This window comes from Phascolarctos cinereus, unplaced genomic scaffold, assembly GCF_003287225.1.
Source record: "Phascolarctos cinereus isolate Bilbo 61053 unplaced genomic scaffold, phaCin_HiC Scaffold_4;HRSCAF=312, whole genome shotgun sequence".
NCBI lineage: Eukaryota > Metazoa > Chordata > Mammalia > Diprotodontia > Phascolarctidae > Phascolarctos > Phascolarctos cinereus.
The window spans coordinates 271,806,348-271,825,931 of NW_027555847.1; the positions used below are offsets into that span (position 1 = coordinate 271,806,348).

Here is a 19,584-nt window from a genome sequence, read left to right on the forward strand (position 1 = left end):
TATGATTGGTGACTGCATTGATAATAGTTATAAGAAGTTTTTCAGTGTTGTTTTCCTTCATATTATTGGAATCATCATGTAAATTGTTCTGCTTACTTTATCCTCATGCACTTCTACGAATTATTCATATTCATTGTCTTTCCGTGAAATAATATTCAATTATATTAATATACCACAGTTTATTCAGCTGTTCCACAATTGATAGGTACTCACTTTGCTTCCAATTATAGTTATAATTTTACCTCCTGCAAAAAATGCACTGTCTTTCTCTCAATCACATACATATTCATGCACACACATATGCATATTATATATCTATTGGGCATCTGGGTAGAGCAGTGAATAAAGCACTAGGCCTGGAGTCAGTAAGACTTGAGTTAAAAATTGAGACTCAGATATTTACTAGCTGTGTGACCCTGGGCAAGTCACTTAACCTCTGTCAGCCTCAGTTTCCTCACTGGTAAAATGGGGATAATAATAGCACCTATCTCCCGGGGTTGTTGTGAGGATCATATAAGATAAGAATTGTAAGGTGCTTAGCACAGTGCCTGGCACATAGAAAGAGCTATATAAATATTATCTATTTTCTGTTTACATGGGACCTTATTCAATTATATATATTTATATATATATACATATATATGTGTGTGTATGTGTGTGTGTGTGTGTGTGTGTGTATATATATATATACGTATATATATATATATATATATATATATATATATGTATATATATATATATATATATATATGTATATATATATGTGATTATCTATTTTTCTAGCCTTAACCTTCAGTTTTACATTTCCAGCTGCCTCTTGAACTGGATTCCTATAGACTCAGCATACTCCAAACTGAATTCTTTTATCTTTACCCACCACTTTTTTTTTAAGGCAATTGGGGTTAAGTGACTTGCCCAGGGTCATACAGCTAGTAAGTGTCAGGTGTTTGGTCTGAGGCTCGATTTGTACTCAAGTCCTCCTGACTTCAGGGCCAGTGCTCTGTCCACTGTGCCATCTAGCTGCCCCTTACTCTCTACTTTCTAAACTTCCCTGTTACTGTTGAAGGCACCGCTGTCCCAGTAGAAACTCAGGCTTGCAACCTAGGCATCACCCTTGACTCCTCACTCTTTCTGTCATCCTCTATATCCAATCTGTTGCCAAGGCCTGTTAATTTCATCTTTGTGACATCTCTTGTATATGTACCCTTCTCTCCTCTGACACTGTAACCACTCTGGTGTAGACTTTCCTCACTTCACTGCAGGCCAATTGCACTAGTTGGCTGGTTTGTTTGCTTGACACAGATCACTCCCCACTCCATCCCATCCTCTACTCAGCTGTCAAAATGATCTTCATAAAGTCCCTGTCTGACCCTGTCACTCTTCTACTTAAGAAATTCTATTGTCTCCCTATCACCTGTAGGATTAAATATAAAATCATCTGGTGTTCAAAGCTTTTCATAATCAAACACCCCTCCTCTGCCTTTCCAGTCTTCTCACGCCTTGTACTCTGGTCCCATTCTACTCCTACAAGGTACTCTTAGATCCACTGACACCGGCCTGCTTACTGTTCTTCAAACAAGACACTCTATCTCCCGACCCAGGGCATTTTCATTAACTATCTCCCAGGCTTGCAATGGCCTCCCTCCTCAACTCTACCTTCTGGCTTCCCTAGCTTCCTTTGAGTCCCGATTAAAATCCTACTTTCTACAGGAAGCCTTTCCCAATCCCTTTTCATTCTATTGCCTTCCCTCTGTTGATTATTTCCAGTTTATTCTATACATAGCTTGTTTGTACATAATTGTTTGAATGTTGTTTCCCCCATTGGATTGTGAGCGCTTCAGGAACAGAGTCTTTTACGTTTCTTTTTATCCCTAAGATTTAGCATAGTGTCTATCGTACAGGAGTTCTTAATATATGTTTATTGACTGACAGATTGACTGCCTCCAACCTCCGTGGGGTATTCCATTTACTTCTCCAGAATGACCTCTTATTTTATGGTGGTAATTTAAAATGCCCATTTTAATATGAACTAGTTTCACAGGGCTTCACTTTTATTTCTAAAATGCTGATGGTCAACATTGTCCAGTACTGAATACAATGAAAAGCACAGTCCCTGCCTTATAAGATAAGGGGGATTGGAGTTCAACACTAAATGGAGAATAATGCCGAAGTACTCACCAGGGTGCTTTTTAGGACAGTTGGGATGCTTAGTAATAACGCAGACAGTTACCTGTCTGCTGATTGGTTGGAACAAGATTGTAACTTTGGTGCATTTTCCCACCAACTGAAATGGCTAAGAAAAAGAGAAAATAAAACATTAAAAACAAGTGGAAAGGTGTACTATAAAGTTTTAGAAAAAATGTTTAGGATGAATGTTTCTTCCTTTCTGATTTGAAAATTAGAGGAAGGATTTAGGGTTGGCCCTTTTATTTGCAGATTATTCTTATTTCTTTCAAATGTCGGCTGCCTATAAGGCTCTTCTTTTGAAAGAGTAGCCACAAAATCAATGAAAATTCAAGAGATTTTGATTAAGGGTGAACTACAAGGTAAAATTCACAGTGAGGAGTATTGGTCACATAGTGTAATACTATATTCTATATAAATGAAGTATTTAGTTTTCAGTAATAACGTTCATAAACATGTCTGTTGAAAATGTAAAAATAATTGTGTGTCTGAAAAATTCCTTTAAATACATTTGAATTTATGGGAGAGGTAAATGCTTAGAAAAAAAATTTAAACCTGCCAGCATGTTTCATGTGATTTCACAAGTTCTCTGCTTTTCTTGTATTGTTTGCTTAGGTGATCCAGCTTTTTCCAGTAATTAATCAAGTGTTAACTACCTGTCAGCCCAGGAACAAGTGAAAGGAGTGGCGGGTGGAAGGGCAACAGAGGGAGGTGAGTTGTCCTGCCCCAGGATTTGCCATTTTACTCCACTGTGCCCTTCGGTGGTTTGTATTTCTCCACATAGCACTGATCCTGACTTGGAATATATGGTCATTATTAACATATGGTTGAGATTTCTGTGAGTTAAGGGCCTTGGGATAGAAGTAGGAGAAAAACTGCTACTGACTCTCTATTTTGGCCATTAGTTTTCCAGTAAACCTGTCAAAAAACATTTGTCTCTAAATGGATTAAAAGTGTTTCTTAAGGTGATTTTTTCACTGCCTTGATTTATGCCTGTTCCAATTGCTGTATTTGCTGTCATCTGTTTTTGTATTGGACTTATGATCTCCCTGCTTATTAACTAAGTTGTTCTCTTAATAGTATTTTTGACAAAACATGGAGAAATCTTAGCTGCTCTAAAATGTAAGAAACACATGACACGAGGAACATTTGTGTACAAGTTGAGGCCTTTTTAGATATTGGAGAAAATTGCTAGACTGACATTAATTTTTTGAAGACATCAAAAAAGGCACTGCTCCTCCCCCCAAAAACTCCCAGCCAAAAAACAACACAAAGAAATGGACAAATGGTACACCAACCTACAAAAACACGCAGACAACATAAACTTTATTATAGATTTTGGATCAGATGCCCCCTGAAGCTGTAGCAGGAATTTTATTACCATGAGCTACGTGGGGTTTTCCATGAATGAGCAGTGAGAAGACAAAGCACATCTCTGGGTTCAATTGGCTCTCATAACTGAGGACGATATGAGCAACTAGAATCTCTCTTTTCTTTCTGTCTTTTTTTTTTTTTGGCTAGGCAATGGGGTTAAGTGACTTGCTCAGGGTCACACAGCTAGTAAGTGTCAAGTGTCTTGAGGCTGGATTTGAACTCAGGTCCTCCTAACTCTAGGGCCAGTACTCTATCCACTGTGCCACCTAGCTACCCCTGAGCACCTGGAATCTTTAGATAATTTTTTGTAAGTATTTGGAATAAGTAAGGGTCATCCCTAGGTTTCACCCTAGCCATTTTATCTATCTATCTATCTATCTATCTATCTATCTATCTATCTATCTATCTATCTGTCTAGCTATCATTTTTACCTTGTTTATTTAAAATATGTTTTATTGATACTTTTTGTCTTTACATAAATAATTTCAATTCCCCTTCTGCCAGATTAAATCTTCCCTTGTTACAAAGAAAACAAAATGAAAATTTCCAGTATGGCAAACATATCTGATAAAGTTTACAGTGTTCTGTCCTAAGTCCCACCTCTGACAAAAAAAAGGTGAGGGATGTGTTTCATTTTCCTTCTCAAGAATCTTCGTTAGTTGTTCTGCTCAAATTTCAACTTCCTTTACTTATCCGGTCATTGACATTGTTATTGTCGTTATGTGTATCATTCTCTTAGATCTCCATCAGTTTATTCAGATCTTCCAATGTTTCTCTAAATTGGTATTTACCATTTTTTTTTTTGCAGTGTAATATTTCATTACATTCATAGCGACTGACTAAAAACTATTTCCCTTGACAATTTGTAAGTTGGGCAATAACTCTTGATCTTATATACATATGCTTGAATTAATTCTCTATACATTTTGGACATTTGAATTTTATTTAGTGCAAATATTTTTCCACTCTACTGTTTTTCTTTTACTATTGTATTTACCAATTTTATTTTTTAAAAACCTTTTAAATTTTAAGTAGTCAAAATGGTCAATTTTATCTTTTATCATCCCTTCTATACCTTGTTTGATTGCTCTCCTATTTCTAGTTGTGATAAGTACCTGAACTAATTTTCTTCTAATTTTTTATGCTATGATTTTTAAAATTCTGAGTCCATTGTGGCTTATTTTATATATTGTAAGAGATTTTCATGTAAACGTAATTTCTGCTGAATTGCTTCCAGTACGTTTCCAGCAATTCTTGTTAAAGAAAAAAAAGGATTCTTTCCCCTAGTAATTTTTATTCTTGGACTTGTTAAACATTGAATTACTGTTTTTTTTAATTGTTTCTGTTTCTTGCTTATTTATTCTGTCCTACTGAATTACTTTTCTGTTTTTTAACTAGTATCAAATAGTTTTGATCACTACTGCTTTATAACATAATTTGATGTCTGGTAATGCTATATCCTCTTCATTTGTTCTTTTTCTCATTCTAGACTTTTTATTCTTCCAAGTGAATTTTTGGTTATTACTTTGCCTAGTTGCATAAAGTGTCCTCTTTGTGATTTGACTGGCATAGAACTAAATTTGTAAATCTATTTAGGCAATATTTAATTTATTTTACATCAATTTGGCCAAAGCATGAGCAGTGATTCTCTCTTTTCAATAATTTGTCTCCTTTTATTTATGTTAACTGCTAAGTTAACTCCAAAATAAGTTAACTCCTAGATGGCATTTGAATTTGGCAGGTATTTTGATCATGGCTTTCGGGTAGTCCAGTAATCTTAAATTATCTCTCCTCAATCTATTTTAGAGGCCAGTTTTTTCCCAATGAGATATATCACATTTCCTTTTGTTATTTCATTCTTTTAACTTTGTTTTATTTTTTCTTTGATGTCTCATGGAGTCATTAACTTCTACTTGCCGAAATCTAATTTTTTAATGAATTATTTGAATTTCATTTTCCATCTGGCCAGTTTTGCTTTTTAAGGAATTCTTTTCTTCAGTGAATTTTTGTGCTTCTTTTGCCGTTAGGCCAATTCTGTTTTTTAAGGGATTTTCTTCAATTTTTTTGTGTCTCTTTTACCAAGCTGTTAATTCTCTTTTTATAATCTTTCATTATTCTCATTTCTTTTCCCAGCTTTTCCTCTACGACTCTTCTCTCTTTCTTTAACTCTTCCAGGAATTCCTATTGGGCTTGGGTCCAGTTAGCACTTTTCTTTGAAGCTTTGCTTTTAGCTGTTTTTTTTTTTTTAAAAGAGGCTCTCTTCTAAGTTTGTGTCTTGGTCTTCCTTGCCACCGCAGTAGATTTTTATAGTGAAACTCTATTGGTGGTGGTGGTTGCTTATTTTTCCAGCTGATTTCTTGACTTTGAACTTTATGTTAAAGTTGGGCTCTGCTCATCAGGGGGTGTGGAGTCACTGTTCCAATCTTCAGGCTTTTCCATGCTGCTGTTTTCAGAGCTAGTTCTGGGGATCTATAAGTTTTTGGTGCTTCCAAGGTGGTGTGATTCAGGGAGAGGTGTGGTCAGTACTCTTCTCATCTGTGCTCTGTCATTTACCTAGGAATGGTCCCTGCTTCCCTGCAGCTGCACGTGCTAGTGCTCTTCTTAGAACTGTGAACAGGTCCCCTGCTTACTTGTGACCGATCACAAGCACTTCTCTCCACCCTGGAACTGTGACACAGAAATGAGTTGCCAGTCAACCCCAACTGCCCCAAGTGCCAGCAAAGGGTTCCCTGTAATCTTTGCTGACCAATCACTTTATTGGCTCTGAGATGAGAGTTCCTGAAGCTGCTGCTGCTGAGGCTGCCCCTATCTTAGCTGCCTCAAAGGCCCACTGCTGATGCTTCTGCCTGTCTCTCACCCAGATGTCACAGACCTCTCTTGCCAACCTCCTAAGTTGTCTTAGGCTGGAAAATGCCTCACTCTGACCTTGTGTTGACTGTGCTGCTCCAAAATTTGATTTGAGGAGTTATTTTAAAGTTGTTTGGAGGGAAATGTTGGTAGAATTCAGATGAATTATTGGCACCATCTTGGCTCCACCCTTTGTTGGTAGTTATTTTGAATGAATTTCTCTTATTATGTATTTATAGATTGGGTTAATATTATGTAGACATGCCAATGATTATTTTAGATTTATTTTGATTTCTGTTCTCTTGCTGAAGCTGTTAATTGTCTCAATTAGTTTCTTTCCTGATTCTGTTTTTCTAAAGAGTGGTGTTATCACTGTATTAAAAGTTTGCTCTTTACCCAGCTACTATCATTCTTTCTTTTTAAATTTACATAGTTATCTTTTGTTTCTACATTACTTGCATTTTCCAATATGTCTTTCTGAATAATATGAGACATCCAAGTCAAAACAACCTTGAATTTCTACCTTACACCCAGCAAATTTTCATTAGCAAGGATGACAAAGGATAGGAATCATCAATCTTTGAGGGGTTGTGGAATGGCAAACACACTAATATATTATTGCTAGATCTGTGAATTTATCAACAATTCTGGAAAGTGATGTAGAGTTCTGCTAAGAAAGTGACTAAATTGTCCATTTCCTTTGACCTAGAAATTACGATAGGCATATGCCCCAAGGAAGTCACTGTATGTAATATCAGACTATTTTTGTTGAACTTTTTTTTCCTTCTCTTTTTATTCTTTGTTATAAGGGATGATTCTCTTAGAGGTAGAAGAGAATGGATCACATTGGTAAATGTGGGTAAAATGTATTTAAAATAAAAGGAAATTAGCTACAATGCATATGCATTTAATATTGTTGATCTTTTCATTGCACATGGTACTTTTATGCATAATGTAGTATTCATTTTAGTCTGCCTTGAATTTATGATTTTTTTAAATTTTCCCCTTACACATGGTAAATTTTGTTCCAATCCTTTATTTTCAGTCTTTATGTGTTAAAACCTAGGCATTTTGTACATACTAGCTATGCCTGTACAACAAATAAATCTGATCTGGACCAAGTCATGTTCTTGGTCTTAGGAGCCAAAGGTTGTCTTAGAGCATTAATACCATCCTGGCCTTTGCTAATTTCCACAATTTGAATCCTTCATATCCATGGGTCATGAAAAATTGAACTGACAAAAATGTGATCTAATTAATCCCTGGTCCTTACTCACAATTATTTTTACCTTTTTATTTGTTAAATATCACAGGTAGCCAATTAAGAACCTAACAAAATTGTATTTATGCCTCCCTGTTTTTTAATCCTCCTTTGCCTTCCTTCCCAGCCCTCTCAGCATAATGATTATGGCTTCCTAAACCATTTTGGACATCACTCATGTGCTTCTGCTATTCAATGTTGAACTTATTCAGTATCAAAACTTGTACTCTGTGCTCCTTTTCTTCCTTTGGTGACAAATAATATGAAAAACTAATCTTTGCTAATAGATTTCAGTAAGCTTTTTAAACACAACTATTTGCAAAGCATTGTGGTAGATGCTGGAGGCTAAAGAGATGAATGATATATTTCTGTCCTCAAGATGAAGATAATCAGCAGATACAAACAGAACTGTGACATAGAAGAGTTCAGATAGTAATGAAACTAGAAGCAAGGAAGGAGATATTACTTCTGGTTGGAGTGATCAGAGGCTCTCCCAAGGTTTTCTCTCCTTTTTAAGCCAACATGAAAATAAGCTCCAGAATACTATTCTTTCATCTTCTCTTAGCCAAAGGAATAGTTCTAATCATCAGAATTTTAGCTTTACTAGTGGAGATGATAATACAGCAAGAGATACCTGAGGGCAAATGAGTCCTTTGTAGTAACCTTAAAGTCATAAAATGTAGTGGTTATTTACTTAATAGCCACCAGTGACCCAGACATTTAACTAAAAGTATGATCCAAATTTCAAAGTATTATTTACGAATGTTAAGAGCAATAAAGGGTGATCGTGTGTCAAAGTGGATAGAATATGTTTGTTGAAGTCAGGAAAAACTGGCTTCAAGTCCTATTTCTGATACATACTAACTATGTGACTATGGACAAGTCACTGAACTGCTCATTCTTCACTGAAGTTGCCAATGAAGGCAACCAGTGAAGGAGATTTCCACAGCTGATATTCTCTCCTCTGGTAACATCACAAATCTGGATCCTCCTGTCTTCCTATTCTTAAAAAAAGAGATTAAAAAAATATATGTGCTTAATATTATTGTCTTGTCTTCCATTTAATACCCATCTCACAGATCCCATTCATCCATATTTGTGGTTAAGTTGCTTCCAAATATGCCTCGTCATCTAAAAATAATGCCCCGAAATGTATTAGAAATAATAGAGGGAGTGAGAGAAGGTACTATAAGAATGTCAGACACCTCCCAATTCACTGTTACCATTATTGGAAAGACAAAAGACTGCAGACATGTAGTGTTGAACTGTCATCAGTTCTGCAAAGATCCTTCCCTTGAATATCCTTGCTGGTTAATTTACTGTTTTTAGTATTCAATAAATATATTCTAAATGATTCTGCTGCTTTTAAATCTTCATATTCATTCCCTAAAAACCTACCTTCTGCAAGGTGAATATATTTTGCTTTGAGCCTTCCTATTGTAAAAAAAAAAATTATTTGGACTCACTATAAATTCACTCATTCCAATGGGTATAATGCTCATGGGTATGTAATATGAAAGATGGTTTTGAAGGACACTTTTATTTCCTAGTGTGTTTTCTCAGCAGGTGGTTAATGTTTTCTGTCCTGCAAAAGCAGTGTTCAGAGCTGAATGTTACAATATTTTCAAAAGGCAGCATTTTCATTTTGTGTAAAATAGCACAATAATTCCTACCTTTTTGAGAATGCTTTGCATGTATGTGCTGTTGACATACAAATATCTACTTTTGGATGGCATTATAGAAAAGAGGGAAAAAAACAGATCCTAGGGTTCAGCAACAATTTTCAAGTGTATTCAAATCATACCCAATATTTTCCATTAAAACCATTTAAATTTTCTATATCTATAATTCCCCTTTCTCTTATCTTCATATTCTTATCCTCATACTCTGATCTATTCTGAGTAAGAAACACATTTTGTTCCTAAAGTTGTCCCCCCTTGAAACCATTTTGATTTTTTCTTGATATTTCTCTGGTTGTTTCTTACTCTTTCCTATTAAAAGTCTTGGTAATGACTGTAGCAATTAAGGTTCTATACCTTTAATCTTATTATTCATTTTTTAAAAGAAATAAAATAATAAAAAGGCAGAGTAACATAGAGTGGCCTCAGAGTCAGGAAGACCTGGCAGGTTCAAGTCCCTCCTGAAACATGCAGGTTATGCAATATGTGTAACTGGTGTTAAGTTACAACCCTTCTTTTCACCTTAGGCAACTCTTAAAGACCACAAGTTGCAGAAAAGTTGCTAATCTTCTTGCTAGAGAGAGTTTCCTCATTGGGAGCTCCTGATAGCATCGAAATCACAGATCCAGTTTTATCTAATAATAAAGGAGCAAATGATTCTTTATGGGCAGGAACTAGAACTTCTGTGGCCTGAAATAAAAGTCAATGATAGAGGTACCTAAGGAATAGAATTTTTATTGTGCTCCTAAATCCAATTTTGAGTTGTATGACAGTAGCTCTAAAACCAAATTAAATTGAATTGAATTCAACAAGTGCCTACTGGTTGCGAGGAGACTTTGAGGATACAAAGACAGTGACAAAAAAAACCCCAAAAACCAGTCCTGGCCCTAATCAAGTTTACATTTTATCAATGAACTTGAAATTATGTAGAGCATAATTTATATGCTAGATAGCATTGGACACAGTGGGGAGAACTGCCTTTATAGTCAATAAAACCTAACTTCAGATTTCGCCTCTGACAGCCCAGCTTGTTACCTTGGACAAGTCACTTGACCTGTAGAGGAGCTGCCAATCTGCACTGATAAGGGAGCGTCCACATTGGAGATGTCTTACATCTTTGAAATCATAGACCTTGTCCTCCTCTTCTAAATTACTCATATACACACAAACATTTATATATGAAAAAATACATGTACATACTATATGTATATACACACAAAGTATATGTTGAACACAACTCTTGAGATACATGAAGTTGAATATTGAACTAGAGAAGCACTTTGGTTAATGACCAATATGGTACTCTTATAAAAGGATCATAGTTTGAGAATTTGAAGGGACTTAATCTAATCCAACTTCTTTATTTGTATAAATGAGGAAACTGAGACCAAGAGAGGTGACGAGACTTACCTACAAAAGTAATGAGGAGCAGAGTCAGGATTTGAATCCATGTTGTTTGAGAATAAATTAAATTCTCTCTAATATACGATGCTAATGAGCAAGGTCACTGCAAATGGTTAAATATTGTGTGTAGTGCTGTATTGATAACAAACTATTTCCTTTATAGTATAGTTATTCAACAAGCATTTGTTAAGTGCCTCCTATGTGCCAAGCACTGTCCTAAGTGCTGGAGGTACAAAGAAGGGGACAAAATAGTCCTGCTCTCAAGAACCTCATGGTCTAGTAGATCTAGATGGGATTTTTGCCATTGGCCTTTTTATCCTTGTAGGAACATAGCATGTGAGTTTTAGTTTGTTATGATCCTCAAGAAGATGAGTTCTGGTTTTTGTTTATCCCCTTAGGTAATATTCAGTTTTCCGAGAGGCAAAAACAGTGGATTTTTAAAAAATTAAGTGGTAAAACTTGTATAAGGAGATGAGGTTTCTGAGGATTTAGTCATCAGAAAGTCACTTCAAAGTAGCTTATGATTCGCATTTATAACTAGAGAGAATTAATCATCTTTCAATAATGCTTTGAAGTATTTTTTTAAGCACAACATGAGTTCATGAATAAAATTAACCACCTTAGTAGGTACTGTACATTATTTCACTTGCCTGTGGCCTTTAGTGATAGAAATTCAAATTCTGGTTAGTTTGTGAGTTTCAAATCAACCTAGTGTTCAGTGCAATTTTTTTTCCTGTAATAAAGACTTCTTCCTGAAAATAACTTTTCATAAGAATAGGTATAGGGTCAAAAGAGCAGGGGTAGAATTAATATGGGTGAAATTTCATTTTAGCTTTGTTTCCTGGGTTGTGTTTAGTCTGTATACTGCTTTAGTTTTGGGTTTTTTTTTTTTAAATTGCTCATAATGTTTTAGAGCTGTGGCCTCCAAATGAGGGGCCATGGCATAATTCCAAGTAGTGTGGGATTAATCATTCAGAGGGCAGGAAAAGGGATTTAATCCTACCCACCCCACTCCCCCTTACAATAGCCATCAAAAACTTCATTATCCTCTTCACTTCATTCATCACTCCCCAATTCCACTCCTTCCTATTTCTCCCATGACTCTGTCAGGGGGTCAGCCCTTCAGTTCAGTTATAATCTAACCTCGATAGAGGTACCACCCTAGCAACTACCCAGCCAAATTCCCAGTCCCCTCCCAGTCCCCACACCTTGGCCCCCAAGTCACCTGTAATTTCCGCAAGTATTCCTCAGAAAGTGGGTTCTATGCTCCAGGGCCAATAGCTGGTGAAAAAAAAAAAAGCATTCTTCCCTTCTTGCCTGCCACTTTTCATTTTTGGTGGGATAGAATGAGTTATATAGGATAAGTAAGCATAGTTAGGTTGATATTGGTATTGCATACACCATTATATTATCTTTCCCACAGATTCACCCAGTTACTGTGTAGCGAATACCACTATCCTTCTAGTAACACAACTTTGCAACTCGGGTGTCATCCTTGACTCCTCACTATAACTCATCCTATATAGCTGCAATCGCCAAATCTTACTGTTTCTGTCTCTGTTTCTTATATCAGACCCTTCTTTCTGCTCAAACAGCTACTAGCTTCCTACATGTCCTCCCTGCCTCCAGTTTCTCCCCTCCCCAATTCATACACCACACAACTGGTAAAGCGATTTATCTAAAGCTCAGGTCTGAACATGTCACTTCCTACTTGATAAATTTCAGTGCCTCCCTATTGACTCTAGGACCAAATATAACTGTATCTCATACTTTTAAAATTTCTGTTTTGTGCATGTTTCATAATGTATATAATTATTAGTATAATACATGTATGTGATTTATAAATAAGTAAATGTATACATATTGGGGAATGTGCGCTCAAAAATTTTTATGATATATGTGCCATCAAAAGAAGTTTGGAGATAACTACTATAATATAGAATATAATTCAGAATAGAGGACTTGGTTTTTCTATTTTTTAACTGATGATGGTGTTGCTATGGACCTCTATAGTCAGTCTGGCTTCTTTCTAGTTAGGATGAACTTTTCATGGATATATAATTTAAAAAAATTGATCTGGTAGGGACTTTGTGGTTTACTTAGTCTAATGCTTTCATTTTGCAAATGAGCAAAGTGAAGCCCCAAAAGGTTAAACATTTTCCCAAGGTTATGCTATCTCATTCTGATTCTTAGTCCTTTTCTTTCTCCTAAATTTTTGTTTTGTTCAGAATTTAACAAAAAAATTCAACATATGAAGAACAGAAAAGGCAGTTACATGACACTGTAAATGTTTATTAGTGCAGATTTTCCAAAGTTTATGTTAAATTTAACACAATAGTAATGAAACTATCCTAATTTTCTTTGTTCTTGTCTGAACTTTCTGCTACTCTCTTCTGTTTTTTAAAAAATGTTTCACTGATAATATTTTCTAACTTTTCTTCTTTTTGCAAGACTACCCAGAACCATACCTTATGCAATTTTCCCCACTGACCCAGGTGCTAAATAAAAACCTTTTAAAAAATTATACACACACATTTATACATATACATATAAAATTAAGTAAAATAAATTAATATATTTCCTGAATCTAAAAATGTAAGTCTTATTCTGTACCTCTAGTCCATCACCTCTCTGTTGAGGGGTGGGAATTGTGATTTAGCATAAATCTTTAAGTGTCATGATCAATCATTATATTTATCAGAGTTCTTAAGTCTTATTTTTCTTATGAAATTATGAAAAAGCAATTATATATGTAGCAATATATACATATGCATATATACTCAGACTTCATGATACAAATCAATAATAGTAATAGTAATAGCTAACATTTACATATCACTTACTATGTGCCAGGCACTGTGCATATACACATATATGTGTGTGCATGCAATATGTAAATGTATTGCTTATGAAGTCAGCCCACTAGTGCAAAAATATTCTCTGGTTTCTACATGCATGTATTACATCCTAAAACTAATATCCAAACATAATCCTTTTTGGATTGATGTCAGTGAAAAACATTCCTTTTGTTAAGGTGCCAGACTCTGTTTGATTTAATAATAAAGTGATTTTGGACAAGAGCTTTAGCAACTGTTAGAACTTTCAGTTATTTTTGTAATATTGCATCATTACCTTTATTCTCTGGTTGAAAGTTTCTCAATGATCTGTGTTGGATAAAGGAAAAGAAAATAAAAAACTGGATACAACAAAATTTACAACTTCGTTCATGCTGATGGTAAGAAAACAGGAATAATTCACAAGTAAGTTCTAACCACAAGTGCATTAGAATGTTCACTTAGAAGATTGGCACTTTAAAGAAACAAATGAATACCTACAATGTTTTCTATGGGTAGGATTTGAAAGGCTGTCTGTTTAGTTCCTTTGAGAATAGAAAAGAAGCACCTGTATTTTTCTGGAAAAGCTTCTACTGTTTCCCCATTGTGTATAATGCTTGCTTCTGATTTTAAACAAATAATTTTTATTATATTAAAAAATTTCCTTTATGCCTAAACTTTGTAAATCTTTCTTTAGAGCAAAAATGAATTTGGTACTTTGTTAAAGGCTTTTTCTGCATCTATTGAGATAATTATATGATTATGGTTTTTAAAAATAAGATTAATTTAATTATCTTAATTTTGAACCATCCTTTTGTCTCTGTTGTCAATCCAACTTGGTCATAGTGTGTAGTCTCTTAAATATATTGTAACCTTTTGGCTAATATTTTATTCATTTCTTGGCATAAATATTAATTAAAATATTAAATAAAACAAATAAGTAAAATAAGTAAAATTAATTAGAAACATTCATATTTAGTTTCATTTATTTTCCCCCTGATTTAGGATTAAATATTAGTTTGGTAGAATCCCCTTCTCTCCTGTTTTTGCAAGCTGCTTATGTATCATTGCAGTGAATTGTCTTTGGGATGTTTGATAGAATTCACTTATAAATCCATCTGACCTTAGAATTTTTTTCTTTTGGAGTTGCTTTTGTACTTGTTTAATTTATTTTTCTGAAATTGAATTATTTGAATTCTCTATTATTCTGTGAATATGGCTTATATATATTTTTGTAAATATTAATCTATTTTACATACCTGGGCAATAATTTCCTCCACTTTCTCTATATTTGTTATCAATTCTCCTTTGTTACTGAAAAAGGAAAGAAATTTAACATAGAGGTGTTTTTCCAAGGTGCTGTCTCTGGCTGGGGGTTCAGAGCTACAAAAGAATGAGGTACTGATCATTTGATACAACTCTCTGGAAGAGAGGAGTGTCTGTTCCCCCTATTGTCTCCTCTTATCCTTTTTCTCTTTTCCTCCCAAACCCCACTTTGCAAAAAAGAAAGTAGAAAAAGATTTAGAATACAAGAATTACATAATATAAGTGGTCTATTCCTACTCCTTTTTTCCCTCCTCTCTTCACCAAGCCCAGACTCCAATATGGTTCTCATTCATTCTCTCTCTCTCTCTCTCTCTCTCTCTCTCTCTCTCTCTCTCTCTCTCTCTCTCTCTCCTCCTTATGATGAACCTTTCAAAGTTTGTTTTGCTCCTAACTCTTCCCTTTCAGACTCTACATTAAAGTCTTGTGTGTGTGTGTGTGTGTGTGTATGAGAGAGAGAGAGAGAGAGAGAGAGAGAGAGAGAGAGAGAGAGAGAGAAAGGCTTGTTCAGTTACTGTATTAACCCTGGCTTTCCTGGTGAGACCCCTTTTCCTGCTGCTTCTCACTCTCTTTTCTGCAGTTCTTCACTGGACAGAGAAGCCTACTTTCATTTCTTTCTGGGTTTCTTTATCAGTGATTTTTATGAAGTTCTTTCCACATATTTGTTTGGGTTCATTTGGGAATCTGGGTTTCTCAATGACCTTTAAGGTGATAATCTCTACCTCTAATCTATGCAGCTATTATTTACATAGAGCCTTTTTCACTGCATGTTCTAGAGACTGTTAGCACTAGGCATCCTGTGTCCCTTCAAGCACAATTTTTTCCCCCTTATGTCTTGATTAATATTTTACAAGCCTGAGTTCATGACCTGTGTAGTAGTGACATTCCCTTAACTATATCCTCCTCCATTTAGGAAATTAGGTGAATTGTAAGATTTTGAAGGAGATAACAATGTACTGAAATATTTAGTTTGGGCCTCCTGTAGGATCAGCCTGGATTTCCTTCTGACTCGGGGTGTTTCCTTTACTCTATGCTTGCCTTTTTCTCACATATCCTGTTAAGAACTTGACAGCAAATGTTAACTTCCGCTTTTTTTTCCCCTTGTGAACATTTACATATGTGAGTATTTGAACCAAAACGGTTTGGCTTTTATTGCCTTGCCATGGTCTCACTGATGTTTATTTTAATTAAAATTTTGATTTGAAGGTATGTCATGTATCCTTTTCATATACTATTGAGCATGAAAATGTATAGATTGTGTTTCTTCTTTTTCTGTGTATGATTCACAAAGTGAAAACAAAGGAATTGATTAAAAATGGAGCAAACTGCTATGTAATAATAGTTTCTAAGAGTAGATTATTGAGGTGTAAATTATTTGGTAGGTTGATGCTTTAGGGCATTTGGAGTATATTAGTGCATTTGACTTTTAAGAAACCATTGACATCATCTAGGAAATATCTATAAACAGTGCCTTAATCTTTTAAATTGGAAGAACTTCTGTATTGTGAAACTGACCGAGTTGATTAATTTAAATCCAACATGTACATTCTTGCTTGGATCCCCTTTGTGAGACATTGGCACAAAAGAGTTTCACAGCATTCATCCAAGAGCATTATTATCCACATCCTGCTGTCAGACAGTTTTAGCTCTGTTGGCTTGCCTACTCTAGAGACGTTTTCCTTAACCCTTCATTTGCTTCTCTTTATTTCATGAAACAGAATGTATACATTTTCATATCAGTGTCGTTTTTGTTTTTGTTTTTAAAGCATGCAAATGTCTTTGACCTGTACTTTCTCTATGTTCTTTATAAAGGATTGCATTTCTATCAGTATCTTCAAAGTTCAGTCCTATACTAAGATGATAAAATAGCACCTTCCCTTATAAATTGCTCTCTGAAAAAATTAAGTGAAAACTTAATTCAAGAGCATCCACCAAGAGTTATAATCAGTATTAGTTAGAATCATGAGATAGAAAAATATGGTCAGTGTGAGGTTGAAGCCACCTATAACTTGCAAATAATTTGAATTTTAGGTGAAAATATTACAGCTTTTTTTTTTAAAAGGGTTCAGTTTTGAGGAAAAACATAAGATGTGTTTTTTTTTTTTTTCCGTGAGTATAATTTTGAAGTCACACAAAGTTTTAGTCATGTGCTATCTAATAAAATTATTAAAGTGCAGCTTGTGGTTAGAAAATGGGATACCTGATATTTCAGCGGGGCCATGCTTTCAATGTGAGTCCTTCTTCTACCAGAGCATATGGTGACCTGTTCTTCCCTTCTCATTCTGAACCTTTTCATAAATCTTACACAGAGGCTTTTACTAATGTACTGGAGGTCATCTTCTGGTTATTCAAATTTTTTCATGGATAACACTGCAATACTTTTGTTGTCTATTTGTTGTCTCTTGCTTTTCCTACATAACTGGCCCAAATCCTGTAGTCATTCATGTCCTAAGTGATGATTTTTAAGTATCTTTTCCCTTACTTTTCCATTGTCCTTTGGGTTAGCTAAAATTTTGATTCTCCCAAGATGGCAGTTTCCATGATTCATAGCCACACAGCATCAAAAAGAGAATGTTAGTGTTAAAAATTGAACTAGCAATTCAACCTTTATAAATACACTACTTATGTGGCCCTGGGTTAAGTCACTTTGCTTCCCTGGGCCTCAATTTCTTTGTCTATAAAATGGAGTGGGGTTGGACTAGGTGGTTTTAAAGTCCCTTCTGGCTATAATTTTGTAATCCTATGGCTTTACTTTGTGCTTCATACTAGGAATACAACTGTAAAAATGACACAATCGCAGATCTCAAGCAGATTACAAGCTGTTACATGTACATGGAATCATGTAGTATAAGGTAGGGATCTATGGGCACAAAAAAGGAGATTCTGGCAGACTATTTTAGATAACTTTGAGGAGGGAGGGAACATTTTTAGCCTGGGGAATCAGAGAAGCCCTCAGGAAGCAGGTGGTACTTGAACTGAGCCTTAAGCAAGAGAAGAACTTTTGCAAGGGGAGAAAATGGGGCAGTGAATTCCAGGTGTTGGGGAAGGGGGCAGTTCATGTGTATGCACAGAGGCACAGATGGAATGTTGAATACAAGGGGTAACTAGTAGCCCAATATGGCTGGAATGTAGATTGTGCAAAGGAAAGTAAAAAGAAATAGCATTGGAAAGGAAGGTTAGAGCCAGATGGTGGAGGGTCATAAATGTCATTAGGAGCTTTTTATTTTACCTAATATGCAATAAAGACCAAAAAATTTTTGAGCAGGACAGCAACATGTTCAGACCTGTGACTTAGGAAAGTAATTTTGGCAGCTACATGAAGGATGGATTGGAGAGGAAAAGATTGGAAACAAGGAGGCTATTTTGAAGTCCAGGCGAAGATATCCCACTGATTGGCACATTCCCTAAGAAAATAAATGATAAAAAGAAAGATCCTATGTGAAAAAAACATATCTATAGCAGCACTTTTTGCAGCAGCAAAGAAATGAAAGAAAGGAGACCCCTATTGATTGGGGAATGGCTAAGCAAATTGTGGTACCAGAAAATAACAGAATAGTATTATACCATAAGACATTATGAATATGAAGACAGAAATACTTGAAAATTTATATTAACTAATGTGACGTAAAGTAGTTAAAAGAAATGAAATGAAACGAAATGAACAGAACCAAGTAAACAATATACACAATGATGTAACTGGAAAGAACAACAAAATAAAAACTGAATTCAGGGAAATTATGGAGACCAACCATAGCTCCAAAGAAGAAATATGAAATGCATCTTTTCTCCTTCTTTGAACAGATTAAAGAAGGGAAGGTGGAGAACGCTGTATATGATGTCAGACTTGGTTTATGAATTAGGTAATTTTGTTAAACTTTTTCTCTTTGTTATTCTTCCTTATAAGATTGATGAGAGATGAGAAAGTGATGCTTTGGTAAATGAAAACAATGTAAAACAAAAGATACAAATTAAAATTTAAAAATCCAGTAGTTCAAGTGACAACTGTTAAGCTAGGGTGATGGCAATTTGAGTGGAATGGGGGGAAAGTATTATAGAGGCAGGATTGACTGGACTTGGCAACTCATTGTTAGGAAAAATAGGTCCAAAGGAGCTAGTCTAGTTTCAAATCTAGATAGCTGAAGGGACGATGGGACCATTGATAGAAATATAGAAGGCTGAAGGAGGGAAGAGTTTGGGAAGGAAAGTTGTAAGTTATGTTTTGGATATGCTGAGTGTGAGTGGGACATCACTGTGTTCATCAGATAGTTGGATATGTAAAACTGAAGTTCAGAGGAAAGACTAGGTCTGGATTTGGGAGTTTGGTGCATAGAGGGGATAACTGAACCCAGAGGAATAGGTTATATCTTCAGGGGAGAGAGAATGTGGAAAGAAGGGAGAATTCCAAGACTGAACTTTGACTTATATATCTAGGGGGTGGGAGGTGCATGTTAAATTTACTACGTAGGAGAGCAAGATGAAACAATCAGACACGTAGTAACAGATTTAAGAGACAACAGTGTCATCGAAGCCTAGGTAAGCCTATTCAGGAAGGGAGATTGGTTGATGGCTTTTAAAGCTGCCGAGAGGTCAAGAATGAGGATCAAGAAAGTCTATTGGCTTTAACAGTTGGGAGATTATTGTTAATCATTGAGAGTAAAGTGGAGGGGTTAAAAGTCAA

The 19,584-nt window shown here is 35.3% G+C and overlaps 1 protein-coding gene across 7 annotated transcripts in view; it reads left to right on the forward strand.

The window, feature by feature from the left end:
• The window catches only part of PAM (peptidylglycine alpha-amidating monooxygenase), a 383,297-nt gene that overhangs the window by 32,912 nt on the left and 330,801 nt on the right, over positions 1-19,584 (forward strand). For all 7 annotated transcript variants that reach the window (XM_078153066.1, XM_020973957.2, XM_078153065.1 and 4 more), the window contains exon 2: positions 2,800-2,895. The gene's annotated coding sequence lies outside the window, so the exon portion shown is untranslated. The remainder of the gene's footprint in view (positions 1-2,799; positions 2,896-19,584) is intronic.